Raw genomic sequence first — 16,680 nt, 5'->3', positions numbered from 1 at the left:
CAGGAGCATCCACAGCCACACTGCCTCAGGCATGGCAGGAGCACCCACAGCCTCTCCTGCCTCACCCTTCCCCTCTGCAGCTCCAAACAAAGCAGCCCATTTCTGCCATCCCAGCTGCCTGGATGAGCCTGCCCACCACAGGTGAGCACACCTGGGCTGAGGCAGCTGTTGAACAGCCACCACCACACAGATGGGATCACAGCACAGCACCAGCCTGCCCTGACCCAGGATGCTCCTCTCTGGCAGCCACCCAGAGCCTTAATTGAAAGTTTATCTATTCATTTGTTTAGTGAGTGGATGGATTTCTTTTCCTGGAGGGGGAGAGGAGGAGCCGTGGCTCCAGTGGTAACCCTAAACCAGTGCCAGGCTGGGCAGGCAGCACAGGGCAGCTGCTGGGAGGGGAGGGAGGGAGGGATGGGGCAGGCAGACAAGGCAAGGAGCTCACACAACTCTGCCACCTTTGTAACTGCAGCCCTCAGAAAGCCAACATTGTTCTGTGCTCTCACTGCCCTGCCTCAGCCCATCCACCCAGGAGCACAAAGGCACCACAAGGCTAAGCTGGTTGTGTCCAGCATCCTTCCAGAAGAGAAGCTAGAAGGACACGAGAGCTTTCTGCAGAATCCTGAAGAGAAGATCCTGTCTTGTTTTACTTTCCCAGCATTAGATATTAAAAATGGTCAGTCTGCTGACATGGGAAGGCTTTGTGATCTCCACAACTGGGGTTTTTTTTGTGGTTTTGGTTTTTTCTCAACTCAGGAGGAGCAGGACAACCACAAAAAGCAAAAGATAAATTAGCTGTTCATGAAATCTTGCTCAGATTAAGGCACAGGAAGGGGAAGTGGCAGTGGGTAGGTTTTTCTAAAGGAAAGGAAGCTACCTGCCAAAAATGCAGGAGAGAAAGGCTCCTCACTGTGCACATGAAACAAATGATACTTCCTCTTGTCTGCCAATGTGCAGGACAGGGCATCTTTAAACTCCTACTTGGAACAAAACACCTTGGGAACCTGGGTCCTGATACATTTTTATCTTTTTACCTTGTGGAATGTGAAGCAAAAGAGCAGCAAAGCTGAGTAAGGGAAATAGCTGCAAGTCACAGCACAAACATCATCATCATCATCTGGTACTAGGAGATGATTACAGCAATAGAGAGAGGCAATGTCCTTGCTCCTCACATACTGGGCACTGTCATGTCACAAGTACCTCTCTAAATCAACAAAATGACAAGCAGCAAAAAGAAGGAAAAAACAAAACTAAAGAAAACAACAAAAATCTCGTCTGTGCAGTGCTGCCATCCAAAAAGCAGAGCTCAGGGATTTATGCAAGGCATAAAGAAGCTCTCATAAATCACAAAAGTGGCTTGAAAAGAGGTGTGCCAAGACCAGAGTCTCCTTAGAGCATGGGCAAGACCCCCATGCTCAGATATTTCAACCAGTGCTCTGCTTCCTACAGCTCTCAAAAAACCCTCAAAATATATTCCCCTGCTCTAGACAGTGTCATACCCTGAGCAAGTGCAGTGTGAAATGTGAAATTCTCCTTATTAACGTGAAGTCACAGACTTCCCAACCAGCAAGAGCCAGGAGAGGTGGAATAAATCTGCTGGAGGGAAGAAAACAATTACTGCATTACTCAAGTTGATATTTTCTCAGTAATTATACTGCTTCCATGTGATTTGTTTTTACACATGGCTAACAGCTACTGCAGCTCCTGTTTATCCCTGGCCTTGTTTTGTGATTTATATGATAACAAGGGTGGGTGTGCGGGGGGCAGAGGCTGCACAAACCTCCCCGCAGCAAGAGGAGGTGCTGGCACTGAAGAAAACAATTATCACTGAGGAGGTTGTCAAAGAGCAAGGCCAGACTTTGGGGTGGGTTTCTTCTACATGCTTAGGAATAAAAATTCCCAACACAGCTAACGGAGCAAGCCTGCTATTCACTATTGAGCAGTGACTTTAAATACATGCAGAAAAGAGAGGAAGGAAAATGAAAAGCCAACTGCCTATTGAGGCCTTGAAGAAGTAAGGCTCTAGGCAAATTTGATGTCCCAGCCTTCAAACACACCAACATTGGGGTCACAAGAAAAAATTTCATTGGGAACCCCAAGTGTGGTCCCAGGACACAGTGGAACCTGCCCCAGCCCATCTCCACCTGTTTATTTTGCATTACTGACCCAGCCTTTGATACTCACAGAGAAGTCATGTGAGGTGGAGGGATTTAAACACACATCTATGCCCTGCTTCAGCTCAGCACCTACAGCTGGATGCAGCCCAGCCTTCCTGCAGGGTCATTTTTCAGCTGCTTCCCACCCTCAGGAGACAGCACATGGGGAGCTCCGCTCCATCTGCACCTGAATCTCACTGCAAAGTGCATTTTGACCTTGCTGATCCCTGACTGCATCAGCTGGAGCTCCCAAAGCTGCAGAGCCCAGCAGTGTGTCCCAGGAGAGCAGAGCTGCCTGCCTGGCTGAGCTCAGGGTCTCAGCACTCGGTGTTTGCCCTACATATCATCCTCCCTGAGCCCGGGTCTCTCTGCCTCTCTAATCCAGACCATTAGTGATGCTCCCCCAAGCCCAGGACAGAGATTTAGGGATGCCAACATCATCTCTTGCACAGTCTGTTCACTTTCTAATTATCAGCCAGCAGCAGCATTTCCTGCTGCAGCACCAGGAGGGATTAAGAGGTGTTGTCTTCCACTCCTGCCCACTCACACATCTCCTGTCCTCAGGGCTGGAGGAGACTGCCAAAGCAGGGAGGACAGGCTGGGGCCACTCAATTTGTGCTCAAATTAATCCCAAAAAAAAACCTCACATGAACTTGGGGATCTCCTTGTGGGGATGCCTCCACCACCTGAGCCTCCCATGGCAGCACAGCCAGAGAACATTCCAGCACTGCCCCAGCCAATATCCCTCCCAAAGCCCATCCATGTGGGGACTGCAGAGCCAGCAGCTCATCCTCCCTGCCCAGCAGCCCAGGGATGAGCAGCATCACACTCTGAGCCCCCAGGGCTTCCCACACTCCCTGGGATGGGAACCAAGCAGGAAAGCAACACCCCAGTCAGGTTTTTAGGGAAAAAACACACATATAAAACTCCTAAGTGAGTGAAATACAGACTGAAGGAATTTGGTTTTTTAATTGGAAAAGTGTCCAACACATTCTGACATATCTTAAGCCCCAGCATGACAGCACTGACAGAGGGGAAAAGTTATGGAGCTGAAAATTAATGTCTCCTTTCCCTGGGGAGGTGCACGAGTACAAAAAGTCAGGGAGTCTGAGCAGTGAAAAGTACATCGAGTTACTGCAATTCCTTTGTTCCTGGCCATCTGCTGTGCTAACGGCTCTTTCTGCTGCCTGGCCCTCCAAATGAGGTTTGAATTCTTAAATTCTGCTGGGCTCTTGCTGGGCTGCCAGAACGGGATGGAGACCTGAGTGTGCTCTGGGGAGCACCTGGGTGTTGCCCTGCAAGGCCAAGCAGTGCTCCCAAGGGATGCCAGGTGTGGGACCAAGGCAGCATCCTCCTCCTTCCTCCATCCCCACTCTCCATGGCATGTGCAAAACAGGGAATCTCTCTCACTCACTACATGATCTCATGGGAATTCATGGAGCTGGAGACCAAGGAGCTGTCTGAAGACAAAGCCGAGTTTTTAATTTTTTTTTTTTTTTTAAATAGATCTGACTTTATGAGCAGGCCCACGAAATTCCTTTCCTCTGTAACCCAGCTGAATTCCACGCAGACAGAGCAGAAAACATCCCAACAATTTCTAAAGCCTGCACGAAAGTAGGTCAAAAACCTTCCCCCAATGTTTCAACAGCTTGAAGCAATTTAATTGCAAAACCAGTACCAAATGCTGACCCCTCCCTCCTGCCTCCCCTGCCCGGCAGATTTACGAGGGTGGTAAAACCTTGCCAGCCAGAGCCTCAGTAAATGCAGTAACCAAAGCCTCGGATCTGGTTTTACAAAACTTGCTCATGCTCTAAGGAGCTGCTCCGTGTGTTCAGTGAGCAGCTGCTGCCTCTGGATTTCACACGGCACAATTCTACAGCAGCACCACCAAACAAACACCTTCACGGGCTCAGAGACAGCCCAAAATAACGGGTCAAATTCGGAAATCCTGACTCAGGCAAACTCCCAGCGCCGCCGAAGGCATTACCCAGCAAATGGATGCTGTGCCTCTCATTCCCTCCCTGCTCTCCCCATTAGTGGATAATAATTGCACTGAATGCCAACGCTCCCCACTGACTTACAGCAGTGATGGATTCTCACCTACCCATCTACTCATTACCACGAGGAGCTAATTGCTCCACCTCTCATTAAGAATTCCCCAGCACTGCCTATTCTGCATCCCTGATTTTCAGCTGACTTTAAGTTTGTTCAAACAGTATCTGTCTGGACTGAAATTTTCCATGCTGAATATCGGCTTTAGGCACACTTCCACTCTTTTTTTCCTTTTTTCTTTTTTTTTTTTTTTTCCCTAAACAGGGAATCTCAGCCAAAACAACTCTGTCACTTCCAAGAACAAGTTTACAAGAAAATATGCCTTTCTGCAACATTCAGAAAGATTCTGGGAACTTTTTCTTTGAGCATCTTCAGTACAGTTGATACATCTGGTAAGACTCTCTGCCAGCGATTTGCCTTTTGTTAACACTGAAAAAGTGTCCAAGTCTAAGAAAAAAAATTAATAAAAATCTCATCTTGGTGCTTGCCTTAGGGGAATGACTTGGAGCTGAGCAGGCAAGCAGAGCGAGGTCCTGGTTCTGGGAAGCTGCAGAAAGGTATCGCAGTTTACAAAGGGAAGGAAAAGGCTGAGATGGAAGAGATGCTGGCACGTGTGGAGCATTCCAGGCCAACAGCAAGTGCCCCAGAAGAGCTGTGAATAAATGCATGGTTTGGGCAGGTATGGAAAGCCGGGATGGAGCAGTGCAGCCTGAGCTGCTCAGCACAAGCACAGCCTGTCCCAGGCTCTATCAGAGCTACAGCCAACACAGGGCCCTGCTGTCCAGCACACAAGGGGAGGACAAAATCTCAAACTCTTCCACTCCTCCATTTGCAATTTAAAGCTCTTTCTGTAATTTGTTCAGCCAGCAGCCACCCGTGCTGACACTGCACACACGAGCTCACGTTTGAAACCTCCTAAAAAGGAGCAAACTGTGATTGCACGACGTGCCGAGGCAGGGAGGGAAATTTTTAATTGCCCAATTTGGCACTCAGCCAGGCAGTGGGGTCACCCCCGGCTGCAGAACAGCACTTTGAAGGCAATGGGGAGCTCATGGCTCCTCCTTGCTGGGGCTCAAACCTCCCCTGCCCTCCCTGGGGTCAGCCCATTTTGGGCAGCTTTCACAGGGATCTCTCAATCACCACCAGAGCCTCTGTCTGCATTTGTGCCTGCTGCTCAGGGAGTTTCTTCAGGGAGGCAGGGAGGGTGCCCTGCCTGGGGGTGCAGGCACAATCCCCAAACCTCCTTTGGCAGCCTAGAGAGCACCTTGTCACCCACCCAACAAACCAGGGGAATGAACACTCACTCCATGCCTTTAAAAGCTTTAGTCTCCTATTTTTTTTTTTTTGTTTTTTTTGTTTTTCAATACCACTCATCCTCTTTCAATTACCACATGCAGTAAAGCAACTTCTGAGTCTTCCCAGCATGTCAACCAGGCAGGGATGAAGCATCAAGGTCCATATTAATCCCAGCAGGCAAGTTCCCAGTGCTGGAATAGTCCCAGCAGCCAATCAAGCACATAGAAAGTCCTCCAGGCCTAGGTGCCATGTGAAAAGCAAGCTCAAGAGCTGTAAAAAGGCTTCTGCAGAATAGAAATCCCTTTTTATACCCATGCAATACTCCAGTGAACAACACAAATGCCACTGCACTGCTGGGACAGTGACATCCACACCCATCAGTCCTGCACAAGTGGGAGCTGGGCACCACATCTGCTCTCTGCTGAGCATCCCATAAAAATACAATTTCACACCAAGTGGAAAAGCTACATCAGCCAAAAATGCAGGCAGGCAACCAGTGAGCAGGGCTGCAGCCACAGCAAACCTCCTCCTGTGCTCCCAGGAGCTCCACAGCATGGACAGGACAGCAAACCTCCTCCTCCTGTGCTCCCAGGAGCTCCACAGCATGGACAGGACAGCAAACCTCCTCCTCCTGTGCTCCCAGGAGCTCCACAGCACTGACAGGACAGCAAACCCTCCCGCCCTGCTCCCAGGAGCACTGACAGGGCGCTCCCAGGTGGGCTGTGCCCCAGGAAGCCCCAGCCCCTTCCTTCACTGGGTGATGCCAGGTGCATCCTCCAGCACATGGGCAAAGATGGGGGGAGGAGGAGGGAAAATCCACCACGGCAGCTTCTCCAAACCTCACTGATTTAAAAATAAAAAATTGAGGGGAAATGAAAAGACAAAAGCCCTTCTCAGCCTGGTGTTATCAAGCAGAGGAAATGAGACTTCTAAAGCTCCCATTCAGAGAGGAGTGGGGGAGAGAAATCCCACTCCAGACGCACTTGAACGAACAGCTTTTGAAATGGAAATGTTGCTCTTCAGAAACATTTAAATTTCCTCCTCTTGCCAGGGAGGAGGCAGGAGGCCGAGGAGGAGCAGGGACTCCTCAGCACACACATCCCAGCGGGATGCACACAGGGCAGCCCTGGGAAGCAGGGTTTGGCTGGGAGTTAATCAGGATGGCATACAACATCAATATTGGGAAGCTGGCTTGAAGGGGAATCAAATTTAGAGGGTTTGATTGAAGACAGCTCTATTTAACCACTACTGCTGCCAGTGAGATACACTGAAAGGCAGCTCACACTCCTTCTCTCACAACCATCACCCATAATTATTTTACCCAAATCCCAGAGCCTGAGCTGCCTACTGGGGAGGAGATTGATGGAAAAAGGAAATGCAAACAAGATCTACAATGGTTTGAGCAGCAGCTGAGCTGTGTTGTGGGACAGCCCAGAGCTCCTCTTGCATGCAAGAGCCATTGCAGCAAGCCAAGGCTCCCAACAAGGCTCCCCAGACTCACAGCACAGGATGGTGAGTCCCAGGGTGATGTCCTGGCTGATGTTCAGCCCAGCAGCTCCCACTCCAACTGTGTCACCTCCCCAAACTGAAGTAACTGCTGCAACGGAACCCAGCGAGCTGTGCCTGCCAGCTGCTGTCACCACCTCACTCCGGTGTCCCCAGGGTCACCAACTCTGCCTGTGCTCTCAGGTATAAGAGGCAGGACATCAAAAACCCCTGAGCTGTAAAACCACGAGGGACACAGTGGGGACAACACCTCTGCTGCCTCTCCACCGCCTGAGGAATCCCCCCAGGCTGCACAAAGCACATCCAGTGACCGTCCCAAACACCCCACAGGCAGCTCTGGGACACACACACAGCAGGGATGTGGGACACAGAGCACATCCAGTGACCGTCCCAAACACCCCACAGGCAGCTCTGGGACACACACACAGCAGGGATGTGGGACACAGCCCCAGCAGCCCAGCAGGCTCAGTGCTGACAGGAGCACGGGTGGTGCACAGACTGTCAGCTGCACCATCCATCAGAGCCCAATGCTCAATGCTTCATTGTTCTAGTAATTGTGCAGACACGTGGAAGGGGCTGCCTCGACACTGGCCACTTGTCTGAGGAGCACTTTGCTTGTTTGAGGAGCCATTTCCTTCACTGCTCTGCCTGGTTTTCCATCAGGAGGTGGCATCCTGCAGTGCCAGCCATCCCCAGCCCACTGGGCAGGATGGTGGGAGGAAACACAGCAGGATCTGCTGCTCCAGATCTCAGCTGGCAGCCAAGCCCTGCACCTCAACAAGCCCAGGAAAACATGCAACATAAACCTTACATGGGTGTTTTGGGTTTATGTGGAGATTTTTATGCCATAATAACTCTGCCCCCATTCAGCAGCAGAGATGGGCTCAGGGTGTTGGGAGCATCTGGGTGTCTCAAATCTGTCACACCTTCAGCATCACTCACTCTGCCATCAGAGCAAGACTGACCATGGAAAAACCAAATACCACAAGAGCACGGGACAGAGCAGTTCCCAAAGGCCCAGAGCAGAAACACCACTTCTACCTGTGAATGGCTGTGGGAGCTCAAAACCACAAACCTCTCCCAGCCTGTTCCTGCAGCAAACCATGAAGCACCTCTGCTTCCCCAGACCAGGGAATTACACAGAAACCTGAACATCCCAGCTCCCATAGCAAGAATAAGCCCACAGTGAATTTGTTATTATCTGTTAGCAAAGCAGCAGCTTCCCACCAAGGCTGGAATTTCCATCTTGGTTTGGCAGGCACAGGGCTGTGAAATGATTACTGTGTTTACTTTTCCTTTGCTAACTATAAAATCCCATTCCACTGCCCTGCCAAGAATGACTGAAGCTAATAAAATTCAGGCATTTGGAAGAAAGCAATAATAAACCTCCCTTTTGGGGCCTTTATGATGAAATTTCCCCACTCCAATCAGCGATTATGCTGCATTCATGAACACTAGTGATGTCTCCAAGTGCACCCAGATTGACTCAAATCAATATTTAGCTTTGCTCGAGACTGGGAGTCTTTCTCTTTGTGGCAGCTGAAGGCAGAATCACTGAACAAGGCTAGAAGAAGCCTTTGAAAAAACAGCTTACAAGAATAGGAGGCAGCATACATAAATATATAGATATATCAAAAATGTAGGCTTTTCATTTACCTAAAAACCTACAGAAAATATACACACATGATTTCACGAATTTACAAATCTCTCTCCAAATATAGTGAAAGCCTTTCATATAATGCACTGTATATATTTATATACACATACCTGCCTATTCTTTGGGAGTTTTTAGTGTTTGAAAGCCAGCAATGTTCCTGTGTTTACATCTGCCACTCTGTCTGCTGCTGAGGCAGAAACACATTAGCTGCTGGGGGCAATCTGTTCTACATCATACCTGAGATGGCTGGCATGAAATAAAATAACACAGAGCTGAAAACCAGCTCGAAATAAAAGCCTGTGCTTGGTTTGGTCACGTCACCACGTGGGACAGCTTGACCTGCACGAGGCAATGGCTCTTTTTTAAGCAGTCATGGGAACAACAGTGTCCAAAGTGGAGATGAGAAGGCAGAAAGGATCACTGCTGCTCCTCAGGAACAGCACAGGAGGAGAGGAATCAGACCCTGTTGGGGCAATAAGCAGAACACATTGCTCAAAGTCAAGCCTAGAAGCATTGCTGGGCAGGCAGAGGAAGGGATGCAGTGCCATGGCAGCAGAGAAATTCACTGTGGGCATGTGCTGCAGGATGGCACGGGCTCTGCAGCCCCGGGTGGATCCCTCAGCACTGGGAAACACCACCAGCACTGCCCATCTCCTCCTCTCCTGCCTGGCACTGCCACAGGACAGTGCTTCCTCCTCCCAGGGGCAGGATTACGCCAGATGAAGGCAAGCAGAGCCTGGGCAGAACACTGGCACCGGCAGAAAATGCTCTGTCAGAGCACTGAGATGACCAAAGAGCAACTAGACAGAGGCCACGACTGCAAGGAGGTGGCTCAGGTCATTTCATCCCACATTCTGGTCATTTCATCCCACACTGATTCTCCCCCACTAACTCCTCCTTTTGCTCCACCAAACCTGGGGTAGGACAGAGCTCACTAGCCAGCTCTGCTGCTGGGTAAAAGCCCATTTCCAAGGACAGAGGGAACAGGCTCCACTGTGCTCTCGCTCCTTATCCTCCTGGAAAAAGGTGCCAAGAATTAGAATTACATTTTTCGAGAGCAGCAGAACAAGCCAAGGGCCTGTCAGCTTGTCCTAAAACAACCCCTCTCTGCTCCCTGAGCACACAGCCAGCATTCCTGACACACACCAGCGTCCAGCACCCCCAGCCCCCCCATGCAGCACGGGGGAGCCAAAAACCCTCAATGTGCTTTGCCTAGAACACAGCCAAGGAGCTTTTCTGTTTAAAAAGCAAGTTTAGGTCCAAAAAGAAAGGAGGTTTTCAGCGAGTGATTTTAACTAGGCCCTTTGGCACTCAACAGTTCCTCTCTTGTTATGGATGCTGAGGGTGTTGTTAGGAGATGAAGCTCCACGAAGCACGAACGTGAAGTCACAGAGCTTTAGCAAGGGCTGTTGCCATGTTCAATATGTTATTACAGCTCCATCACCACAGGCACAAAGAGCAGCACCTCATCTCTGCCAAATCCATCACTGAAATCACTCCCCCACTCCATCCCCTCCAGCAGCAGCAGGCAAACACCATTGATTGCTGTTGCATCTCCTCCACAGCTTGCACCCCACGCTGGGAAGGAAGGTATTAGCATGAAATACCCTCCTCCTCCTCAAAACACAGCACCCAGAATCAGTCTGAGGGGTGTCACAACTTACTGGCTTCCATTGTGTGAGTCAGGACTGCTGATGGGCTGCACTGCCCAGCCAGGGAGAGGTACAGAGCCAAAAATGTGCTCAGTGCTGTATGTCCATGGAAAAATCACTCAAGTTGTTCCCATGAAGACCCTTGGGCAGGAGGGGCATGCAGGATGCTGAACAAGGAGGGAGGAGCATTCATCTGTGAGATGTATGTGCTTCCAAATTGGAACAGCCTCCTGCTGCTTGGGCACCTGCACTAACGGGACAGATCCCACACAACCCATCCCAGAGCGTGCCTGGATCTGGTGGGAGCTGGAGCAATGCTCCCTGCCCAGCAGCACCCACACCCCCTCCCAGAAAATGAGGGAAAAGAAAAAACAGATCAGGAAGAGACTGCAAGAGAGGAAAAAAACAGCTGGGATGTCCTTCTTGCTACCAGGACCAAACTCTTCCTTGGACTTTCATTCCAGGAGAGGGATTCTGTTTAACACAAATGAACACAACCACTTGAGCACAGGTAAAAATGGTGGCTGGCACGCCCATCCTCACCCCACACCATCCTCATGCTCTGGAGCCCAGCATCAGTTCCTGCCATACCAACATTATTTCCCAAGTCCCACCTGAGGACAGGCAAAGTAGCAAACTAGCTCTCCTCTCTCCTGCATCTCCAGGACAATTAAATTTCTTGCTATCAGATAAAATAGATACAAAGAGCATGTACAAACACTTCCTAGATGGAGAAGAAAAGTCCCCATGAATGCACACAGCACAGCCAGCTCAGCACACTGCCTACTGCAAGCACAGAGCCAGAAATATTCCTTCCAATTACAGGGGTGAGGCTCACAAAGTCAGGGGACTTTCTTTCCCTCCAGCAGATCAGGTGAGTTGTGGCACTGCACGAGCCTTGTAATATTGACTGAGTGGAACAGAAAAGTCCAATTATGCAAATGATGAAGCAGGTTCCTGAGAAGCAGCCAGCCTTATCTCACCGCCCTTCGCCACCGCTGTGGCTTGAAAGGCAATTTAAAAGGTTGTTTGGGATGTCAATCACCACAAACGAGCTGAAGAAGTGTGAAACAACCTCTGCTTGAGGCACCATCAGTTCTCCTGTTGGTTTTCCAGCTGCACTGAGCCCTGGCCCTGCTGCCTGTGGCCACTGCAGGCTGGGGCAGACAGGGCAGGGGGAGCCAGGCAGCTCAGGGAAGGGTCAGAGGTTTTTACATCCTGCCTCCGGAATGTTTCTGCAGCCTTTGAGGGCTTTTCCTGCCATGCCCGAGTCTCTCAGACCACAGTTCAGTTCTTTGGCCACAGGAGCTTCAGCTGAGAAATGGAATAAAGCCAGTGGTCTGGCAATCATGGTGCTCCTCTCCTTCGCCCCTCAGCCCAGGTCCAGATGGAGGAGCCAAACATCTCACAAGGACTCTGCAACGCCCAAAAGCATCTGTTTCTCAAATGAAACCAGCACAAATCCATGCATAGGATGGAGATTCCAGATACAACACTGCTCAGGCTGCTCCCTTGGCTTCCACACTGGTGCACGGCACGGGCTGCTGACCAGCCCCTGCAGCCATCCTGGGCAATGGGCAGTGGCATGGACTGCCAGGAGAGCCACTCTGCTAACACAGGCACACACTCCCAAAAGTGCTCACACACAGCTGAGCAGGGCTTGACACACTGACACTCATCCCATCCTCCCATAATCTGGAAATTATCTTCAGAGCAGGGAGGAAAGCAGGGGGGGAAATCCAGCCAGAAGTGTTTGGGCTGTGGCAACGTGAACAACGCAAATATTTCAGCTTTTAAATATGTTTGGAATGACAGAGAATGCCAACACGTCCCTCATCTTCCCAGAAATAGCTTTGAATCATTGCTCCCCTAACGTAAATTCCCCACCCCACCAAATAGGTTTTTTTTTTTGCAACCAGATTTTTATCAGGCACAAGTCGAGAGTGTGAGCAAGCACATGGCAGATGGGTGGGTGTCAAACACGTCACAGGAGGATCCTCCTGGCTCCACAAGCCCAGCTCCACTCGAGCTGCTGGACTCAGCCACCCCACACCACTCACTCCTGATGGACACCGGTCCACTGGCTCAGCTTCAGAGGGACAGCCCAGCTGCAAGGAGAGTTAACAAGAACTGCTGTGCTCTGCAGGGGAAGGAGGACAAAAGCAGGAAAGACGTAGGTGTTTTGGAACCGCTGAAATTGTTTCATTTCACTGCTCAGATCTGAGGTTAGAGCTGCTTCTGCAGAAGTCCACTCCTCCAAGGAGCTGTGGGGAGGCCACACAGCCTGTGGAGAACCCCACAGGCCTCAGGACAAGAAGTTCTTCTCATGGCAGAGTGTTTGAGGAATTTCATTTTCCACAGGGCTGCTCAAGCCATGCTCTGGTACAGGTCTCTACATCTCACTTGGGTTCTGGATAACTGGGATGGAGCTGGATGGAATGGGATGGATAACAGGGTGCTGGCAGCATTGGTGTGTCCCCTGTGCATTGGTGCTACCACAGCTCCACAGGATCCCTCTGCCTGGGCATCCTGCAGGGCAGCCAGCCCCTCCCCACCAGATGTGGGCACAGCTGGCCATGCAGCATCTCCCCCTCTCCCAGCAGGGATGCAGGACCAGAGCCCCACTGTCTCCCGGTCCCTGCTCTCAGACATTCCACAAAAGCCCAACAAACAAGCCCAGAGCTCTTTTGCTCAGTGAAAAACACCCTCCCGTGGGGAAGGGAGAGCCCAGAGTGATCCCGCTGCAATCTCAGAGGCTATGGCAGGACACACACCCAGGGACCGACGCTCGCAGCTTGTTCCATTCTGCGGCCCCTGTGCGCTATTGTTCCACAGCAATAAATCACGGGGAGGCGCTGGAATTCCGGCCTGCTTCCTGCAGGAGGGAGCCCGGGGTGCCGGAACGGAGCTGCGAGCTGTGCCTGCCGATTCCCCGCGCCGAGCCCTGCTCCCTCCCCCGCATCCCGTCCGAGCAGCAGCGCTCCCCCGGCTCAAGCACGGCTGTGTCCGCCCCCTGCGCTCCCTGCCCCCAGCCCGCATCACTCAATTAGAGATTATGCTTCTGCCAGTTACCTCCAAGCCAACCGGGGCCTCTGCCAAGGTGAACACAAGTTCCAGCCAGTTTCATTAATAACTGCGAGACCAACCCACTGGAAACTCTGAGAGGTTAATCCCAGCAACAGATCGATGTTCCCATAACAAAGGCACGGAGCAGAAACGCAACTGGTGATTTACCAGGCAGCCCAGCTATCTGTGCTGGCAGCTGTGGCACTGCTCCTCCAAGCCCTGCTGCCGCTCTGCCCTGGTGCATTTGCCCAGGGATGATGGAGCAGCTCCCAGGGACCAGCGGTGCCGGGCACAGGGCAGGGAAGGAGGAGAAGCCGAGCTCCCGAAAGGCCTTTCTGCTGTCCTTGGTGCCCTGCCAGCCTGTGGCCAGGGCAGGAGTTAGCAGGCTGGCCAAGAGCCTTTTCCATCCCACAGCCTAGCTTCCAGGAGTTCATTGTAAATTGGGCTCTGGAACGGGCAGCCAGTGTGAAATTTGGCATGGATGCTGCTGGCTTCAATGCATCATTAAAAAGGCATTTCAAATGTGTTAATTCCTCCTTTTTCAATTAATTGCTTTTAAAGCTGCATTGATATGCATGAAAGCAAAATGCCCTCTGCCCTAATTTCTGTTTTGCCATACCTATTTCCTGACCTCAGCTCTGTCTTTTCAAAGACTTCCCCCCCACACACATACTTTTCTTATTCCATTTTTCAGTCCATAACAGAACAAAAATGCTCATGCAGAAAGGGAAGAAATTAAAACCTTTGCACAATGTAGAGTCCAATTCTTAACAACACATGGCTTCTTAATTGCCTTTTTCCATCCACAGTTGTTAATTATTTTACAAAAGATGGAAGTGGCATTGTCCCTGTACAGATGGGGAAATCTGAGACAGAAAGGGGAAGAGACTTACCCAGTGACCAGCAGCCTGCCAGGGCAGATGGCAGCAAGGTTCAGGTTTCCTAAGCCTCCACCCAGCCCCATTCCCGTGGGATTACATGGCTCCCTGTCAGTGAATTCCTGTTGGAGCAATAGGCCACTCATAAGTGCAGCCAGCCAGCCCTTGCAAGGGGACTAAACACAGATCACAGCTGACTCACATCCTATAGGAAGGAGCAGCAAACCACGTTATGTGGTGGGAGAGCAGCCTTAAAAATGGGAAGAACAGTGAAAGCACAATAGGAATAAGAAGAGATGGCAGGGGAGAGGCAGGATGAAGCTCCAGCTCTGGGGAGGGGAGAGCAGGCACTGATTGACCAGATGTGCCATGCTCACCATCCCTGAGGGGCAGGATCACAGGCAGCACGTGTGTGCAGGGACAGGGATTGTGCACATCAGACTGGCCTGCTCTGGGGCTCTCTGCTGCACTCCTGGCTGTTGCTACCCCAGGGAGGTCCATGACTTTGCTGCAAAGAATGCAGAAGCCACCAAGGGTCCTGGGAACCAGCTCCTGCCTCTCTGCCAAGAACACACCTGGCAAGGCCACATCACAGCAGCTTTTCCAGCGAATCCCACGTCCAGGCCTGCAGTGACTGGAAAAGCAGCCCTGCTTTAGCTGCTCTGGTTACTGTCAGCCAGATAAAGGGAGAACCTTCCTGGGGAAAAGCACCCGCCCCAGCTGGCAAAGAGGGCACAGGGTGGTTTCATTTCTCCCCAGCAGCAGGAGCCCAGGACCACAGCACTGAAGCATAACACACAACATAACACACAACAGCAGGGAAAAAGATGTTGAAGTGGGGTAAAGCAGGCAAGAAAACTTTCTGCCTCCAGCCTGAAAAGAGTTTGAGGATATGAGCAGTGTGAGGTTCATAAGGAAAGGTAATATCTTTTACTTGTCCAAGGGAGATGTAGCTGAAAGCTGCTGCTTTTGAAAGGCAGGCTGCCCAAAAGTGTGTCTGTTTTCTGCAGGGAAAATGCACTGATCCAAGAGCTTCTCCTTACAGCCTTGCCTGGAGAGAGGCTGCAGTGATACTGAACAGGGCTTAGGGGGCCCAGCTCTCCTCCTGTTTGGGAGAGGTAGATGAGGAACAAAGGACATGAGAAATCCAAACTCTGAAGCCTGTTACCACCAGTTGCCCCATCAATTGTTCTGTCTGTGTTCAGAGCATGGATTATGGCTCTAAACAAAGGCCCTGGAAATGTGCAGGAATGGTGCTGACTTCTCTCCCCTGGGCTGAGGGTTGGTAAATCCAGTTATCGGTGGTTATCAGGGATGTGCTAAACTTACATCCCATCACAGACCTGATTCTGCACCTCAGCTCAAGGGCTGCTCTGAAACCAGGAGAGACCAAGAGGTATCCACTGCCCGAGAGCAACTTCCATTCCATCCCCATCCCCTGGGACAGCCAGGCTGGCGCCCAGAGCCTGTAACCAAACCCCTGCCCTTTTTACTGAGGGCTTTGTGGAGCTCTTACTGTGCAAAACCGAGCTCAATCTGCAAAATGACCATGAAGAGCAGTCCTAGCTCTATTGCCCCGGTGAGTAAATGGAGCTCCTCCCCCGGCAGTGACTGCAGCAGTGAGGAATGGGCTAACGGGTAAGGGAGCAGCTCTGGGATCCTCTGCCTAAACAAGCAGCAGTGTTTAGCAATAGTGGCCTCACGTGGTGCATCTCACCCTGAGAGCTCACCCAGCTGCCAGAGCTGCCCCAGATAAAGTATTGAGTGACTTCATCAGACACTGAGTCAGCAGCACACACAGAACAGCAAATATCTCTCTCCAGCTCTGGTCACTGGGACACACGTCCTGCCACCACTGCTCCCTCAGCACAGAGGCTCAGCAAGGTCTCAGTCATCTGTCCTGGGCGCTGAGCTCAGAGCAATGCACACACTGGCTACAGGAGCTTTGCCACCACCTTAACGGCCACCCCAGCAGGTTATAGCCTACTCTGAGGACAACTGCTCAGCACTAACACCAATGACTGCTATTAACCCAATTTCCCAGCTGCAAAGGCTGATATACCCTGTCCTGCCCTCTGCTCCCAGCCACTTGAACAGCACTGAGATCACCCAGGCTTGCAGTGAGCTCCATCAAACCCATTCTGGAAGCAGCTCCTGCTAGTTTAGAGCACCTAATCCCAGCTCCACTCAGGCTCTCACCAGTCAAGGACACCAAATTTTCTTCCTTTCAGACTCTAAAATTACAAATGGCTCCACTAAAAGCATAATCTTGTCTTGCTGAATTGTATCTCAGCTCTCTCTTTCATTAACCAATGTTTTAAGTCCCATAAAATGCATGTACTTCTTGGAAACATATCACAGACTGAGAAGCAAATGCAGCCCCTGAACTGATGAACTAATTCCTCAAGAGCAGCTCT

At 51.0% G+C, this 16,680-nt stretch overlaps 1 protein-coding gene across 1 annotated transcript in view; it reads right to left on the bottom strand.

Moving 5' to 3' along the window:
* The window catches only part of NCOR2 (nuclear receptor corepressor 2), a 226,199-nt gene that overhangs the window by 116,732 nt on the left and 92,787 nt on the right, over positions 1-16,680 (bottom strand). The gene's annotated exons all lie outside the window — the stretch shown is intronic.

The sequence above is a fragment of the Ammospiza nelsoni genome, chromosome 18 (genome assembly GCF_027579445.1).
Source record: "Ammospiza nelsoni isolate bAmmNel1 chromosome 18, bAmmNel1.pri, whole genome shotgun sequence".
In the NCBI taxonomy this organism is placed as follows: domain Eukaryota; kingdom Metazoa; phylum Chordata; class Aves; order Passeriformes; family Passerellidae; genus Ammospiza; species Ammospiza nelsoni.
The sequence above is the reverse complement of the archived record's forward strand: the minus strand, read 5'-3'. Positions and strand labels throughout refer to the sequence as shown.